A 6000-nucleotide genomic window follows, 5' to 3' on the forward strand; every position below is an offset into this window, starting at 1 on the left:
GATTGATCGTGAAAGCACCTAATCCCCTTTTAGAGTTTAACTATACTGTATGTGATGAAGTACTTCCTTAGGGGAAATCTAAGTTAATCCAATAAATATGAACTGCCTCGCCTCGCCTCAGATTTTAGTCTTAACAGAGAGGAAGAATTGATGTTTGTTTTTACTTGTTCCACTTTGTTCTCTGAATAATCATAATATAATATTCAAGGAATTCAAGGAAACTAGGCCGTCAAAGAACACGGTGGCTGGACACCACCAGAACTTGACACCAGCCAAAGTACAGAAAAACTCAAAGAACTAGTGCAAGATCAGAAGATATGGAGAGACCTGGCCCATAAAATCACCAAGAGCCAGACAGGACTGAATGGATAACGCCATCAACATCATCCGATCTCATTCATTTATTCATGCAATCATTCCTTCATCCATCCATCCATTTACTATCTATGAGCCACCGTTGAGAGCTGGAATAAAGCTGACAGGTATAAGTTCGATAATGCATTCAAACGGTAGTAACAACACAAACTGGTGTTCCTAATCTTAAAATTATTAGCATCCTTGACTGATCAGGAAGTCTCGGGATTCTTTGCCAGAACCATGGTGCTGATTTATTTATTTATTTATTTTTAATGAACCTTGTGCTTTATAAAAACAGTAAAACTAAAGAGCGGCGATTTCATTTGGCTTGAAACATGGAATTTTTCACATGTCGCCAAGTTTTTCTTCTCTCCCTTCCCCGCTTCTCTCAATATTTAACGCAATTAAGAGATGTGATCCTACTGCTGTATATGATTTCCTGAAATCTAATGGCTTAGCAAATTGGCGGATTTCAAGCAATCTTATACAGATGATCCTTTACTTATGATCACAACGGAGCTCAGAATTTATGTTGCTAGGTGAGAAATTTGTTAAAGTGAGTTTTGCCGCATTTTATGACTTTTCTTACCACATCCGTTAAACGAATAATTGCAGTTGTTAAATTAGTAATGTGGTTGCTAAGTGACTCTGGCTTCCCCAATGATTTTGCTTGTCAGAAGATTGGAAAATAGGATCGCATGACCCTGGGACACTGCAAACGTCATAAATATGAACCAGCTGCCAAGTGTTATAATTTTGATCCCGTGGCCATGGGGAGGCTGCAATGGTCATAAGTGTAAAAAGCAGCAATAGCAAAAGCACTTAGACTTATATACCGCTTCACGGTGCTTTTACACCCCTCTCTAAGCGGTTTACAGAGTCAGTATAGTGACCTCAACAATCTGGGTCCTCATTTTACCCACCTCGGAAGGATGGAAGGCCGAGTCAACCTTGAGCCTGGTGAGATTCGATCTGCCAAATGGCAGGCAGCAGAAGTAGCCTGCAACACTGCATTCTAACCACTGTGCCACCACGACTCTATGGTCATAAATCACTTTTTTCAGTGCCGTTGTAAGTTTGAATGGGCACTAAACGAACTGTTGTAAGCTGAGGACCACCTATAATAATCAACCATGTTTAACAACACAAGGAAGCATCCCAAAATTTGCACACACACATTGCAATAACACATTGCTGGACCTATGGTACAGTTTATTAGTTGTAGATGATAGTTCCACAAGGACACATAGTGGCATTTCAGTCCAAAGAAGGCTACTTCTACAAGACTTCCTTTTTTTACGAGAGGCTCACTTCAGAGGTCCATGGAAGAAAGAGTACTTTGTTTCCCAAGAGAAAGAGGGAGAATTCAGAGACATCTATCATTGTTGGGGAGGTCCTTCCCTGACCTTTTTCTGCCAAGGGTACTTTCCCCAGTTTTAATCCTCTGGCTCTTCCATTTACTTTTGCCCTAAGATCTTCATGGAAGATTAGCTGAAGGCTACATTGGTTTAAGGTTTCATGACCGACCGGTATCTGTCGGGGAGTGATGAGCTTCAGGGTTTAGTGACCCTGGTCGAGAATCTGATTTCCTGATGTTTTGCCAGCAACTGTGGCTGGCACAGCCAGACACTCAGGTGCCAGGACACCCGGCTATAAAAACAGCAGCACAGTCAATCCCTGCTTAGTTTGCCATAGTCTATGGTAGTTGTGCATTTTGTCTCTGGAGATGCCAGACACAATTATACAGAATAACAGAGAAGGAAGAGACCTTGCAGGTCTTCTGGTCCAACCCCCTGCTCAAGTAGGAGACTCTATACCAGCGTTGGCGAACCTTTTTTGGCTCGCGTGCCATAAGCGGGGGGAGCACAGGGGGGGTCGTGTGCGGGCGTGCAGCACCCATAATGCAATGTGTGACCCCCCTCTGCGTATGCGCGCATGACCAGCGCGACCCCCCCCCCATTTTTGCATGCTTTTTTTGCCCTCTCCAGGTTCCAGATGCTTTATAGGAGTCACTTCCGGTTCGTAGGGTCGTTTTTCGTCCTCCGGAACCTTCAGGGAAGCCGCCTGAAGGTCCCTGAAGCCTCCGGAGGACTTAAACCGACCCTACGAGCAAACCGGAAGTCTATTCCCGAACTTCCGGTTTGCCCATAGCGCTGGTTTTTTGTGCTCTGGAAGCTTCAAGGAAGCTCCTGAAGCCTCTGGAGGGCCTCCGGGTGGGGGGGGGAGGCTGTTTTCTCCCTCCCCAGGCTCCTAGAAAGCGAAACCCAGAAATGCAACACGAGTGCCCCCCACCCATATGTGTGTGTCCTCCATGCATGCACTCTGCCCCTCTTGCCCATTTTTGGCTTCCAGGTTGGTGCAGGAGGCCTTCCAGGCCCAAAATGCAATGTGTGTGCCTGCCGCACATGTGCCACGCCCCCTGGGCATGCACAGCAGATACCCGAAGACCAGCTGGCCAATGGGAGGTGTATGCTGATGCAGGTGGAGCTGGGCTGGGACAACCACTGGTGCGCCTGCAGAGAGGGCTCTGCATGCCACCTGCGGCAGGCGTGCCATAGGTTTGCCATCACAGCCCTACACCATTCCAGTCAAATGGCTGCCAAATCTTTTCTTTAAAAACCTCTAGGATCTTTGAAAGATTTGGTTTAGTGGTTCCAAAATCTACATCTGCCAGCTTTTTCAGGACCCTGAGATGAAATGCATCTAGACCTGATGATTTGAATTCGTCTGGAGTGGATAGATGTTCTTCCCTGTTTTGATTTTTATTCCTAATCTCTCTTTTACAGTACTGCTTTTGATAGTTACTGGTGAGTGTCAGGAAATCTGTTGTTTAGATCCCAGGCACTAAATCCTGAAGCCCAAAATAGTTCCCATTAGCTGAAGGCTTTGAAATTCGGGGTTCAGGATCCTATCTTACATTTGAGGGGGGGGGGGAAGATTATAAACTTTATAATATAAAGCGTGGAGAGTGGGCACTGTTTCCCCATAAACAAACATAAGTGCCCAATTTCTTGATCCATCGCAGACAAAGTATCTTGGCGTCCTAAATGTTAGATCCAAATCTAAGTCACTCAAGACTTCACATCGGCCTTTTTCAGCCTGGCACCTTCCAGAATCTTCCACTCTAAGTGTATTTAATTGTGTTTTTAAAAAGCCAATTTGCTGCCATCTGGTGCGTTTATATCAACTGGAGTGGCTGGCAATCCTTAGAAGCAATTCAAAGAATTGACATTGTTGAAAAGATGAACAAAAACCAGGCACAATTGCGAGCAGAGTAAAAGCAGACAGATAGAGGCGCTGAAAAAGGATATAGATTAAAACTGACATGGGTTATGGAATAAATGTCTTCTGAAATTGGAGAGATCTTAACCAGCTGGAAAGAGAGAAAGAGAAGAGGAAGGGAGGGAGGGAGGGAAAGAGAGGGAGGGAGAAAGAGAGGGAGGGAGGAAAGAGAAGGAGGGAAGAAGTGGGAGGGAGAAAGAGAGGGAGGGAAAGAGAAGGAGGGAAGGAGGGAGAGAAAGAGAGGGAGGGAGAAAGAGAGGGAGGGAGGAAAGAGAAGGAGGGAAGAAGTGGGAGGGAGAGAAAGAGAGGGAGGGAAAGGGAAGGAGAGGGAGGGAGGGAAAGAGAGGGAGAGGGAGAGGGAGAGAGGAGAGAGAGAGAGAGAGAGAGAGAGAGAGAGAGAGAGAGAGAGACGGATCTGCAGTCCAGAGGCAAGGATTTGTGGATTTAGTGATCTCTTCTCTTTTGATGATCCTCAAATCTGTCATTAGATCTCAGGCTGTGCGGTTTTAAGGGAAGGCTGCCTTTAAGGGCCCAAATCCTTTAGGGAGGAGTAGGCAAGTTATGGCTTGTGAGACACATGGGCTCCGGCATCCATTTACATTCCTGATGGACAGGGCACAATTTGGAAGTTTGTTTTGGTTGTTTTGGCTCAGGAGGTGGTCTTTAACAGACAAAGTGAGTAACTTAGAGCGGTTTAAGGCAAGCAAACATCTCTTTAGAAAAAGCACTTCTGCTCTCTCCCTCCATCCCAAAGCTGTGTTTGCACACCCTCAAGAGCAAAATGGGTACCTTAAATGCCAGTAAAATCAAAGGCAGTCAATCCCTACCTAACCTCAAACCCTTACCTGCCTCAAAATGGAGAAAAAGCAAGGTTGGAGTGTTCAAGAAAGTCATGGCTAGGCCAAAAAAACGTCGTCAATATCTGCTCCATCACATTTTGTCATTTTTCTTCGTCCTACAGTTCAGATCCCGTCATAGCCAGCAACTCAGATGATTGGATCTGTCTTCATTTGAAGGACACTGAATGGTTCTCGTCTTCTTCCCACCGCTCTGGAGCGGACCTCCGGACTTCTTCTATCACAGGGATGTCCAACTTTGGCTACTTCAAGACTTGTGAATTTCAAGTCCCAGAATTCCCTGACCAGCCACAGAAGCCATGGAATTCTGGGAGTTGAAGTCCACAGGTCTTAAAGTGGCCAAGGTTCCAAGGCACAGGCTTCAAAGGTCCCTCTCTGATTTCTTAGATCACCTTTCCCCCATCCAGTAGCATTTACAGTTGTTGGTGTGTTTAAACAAGCCTGTGAGCCCCTTGTTGTTGTTGTTGTTAGTTGCGAAGTCATCTCCGACCCATCGCAACCCCATGGACATCCAGCTACCTCATTCTCTGTCCTCCCCTTCTTCTTTTGCCCACAATCGTTCCCAGCATTAGGCTCTTCTCCAGTGAGTCCTTCCTTCTTATTAGGTGGCTAAAGTATTTGAGTTTCATCTTCAGGATCTGGCCCTCTAAAGAGCAGTCAGGGTTGATCTCCTCTAGGACTGACCGGTTTGATCACCTTGCAGTCCAAGGGACTCGCAGGAGTCTTCTCCAACACCAGAGTTCAAAGGCCTCCATTCTTTGGCGTTCAGCCTTCCTTAGGATCCAACTTTCACAGTCATATCCCCTTTTTATATCCCCCCCTTTAGGGATATTTTAATCTAGACCCTTGCCCTGAACAGAAGGCTGGATTCTCTGGGCCCATCAAACTCTATGATTCTTGTTCTTTCTCATCAGGATGGCCATGAGAGTCGTAACCCAACATCTACATTTGCACCCATTTGGGAAAAGGAGACCTGTGCTCCTCCAGACGTTGCTGGATTATAATTCCCAGAATTCCCCAAGCCACTGTGACAATGGTGAGAACAGCTGGATCAGTAAGACAGGTAGTCTTCAACTTACGGTCACAACTGACCCCCAAAATTCATGTTGCTAAGTGAGATAGTTAACTGAGTTTTGCCCCGTTTTACAACCTTTCTTGCCACAGTTGTTAACTGAAACATCGAGTTGTGAAGCTAGTAAGACGGTTGTTAAGTGAATCTGGCTTCCCCATTTGCTGGTCAGAAGGTCACAAAAGGTGATCGCATGACCCTGGGACGCTGCAACCATCATAAATTTATGCCAGTGGCCAAGCATCTGAATTTTTAAAACCTTTCCTTTTATTTCCAATTCCCTTTTTTATTCTCTAACCATTGGTAGAAAATGTCCCATATCAGGTAATAATCAGTTTGTTCTTTCTCCTTAATTGCTAATGTTAATCTATTCATTTCTGCACATTCTAATATTTTCCTAATCACCTTCTCAATAGGAATCTCTTCGCTTTTCCA

This window comes from Natrix helvetica (genome assembly GCF_964273705.1).
Source record: "Natrix helvetica genome assembly, chromosome: 1".
Taxonomy (NCBI): Eukaryota; Metazoa; Chordata; class Lepidosauria; order Squamata; family Natricidae; genus Natrix; species Natrix helvetica.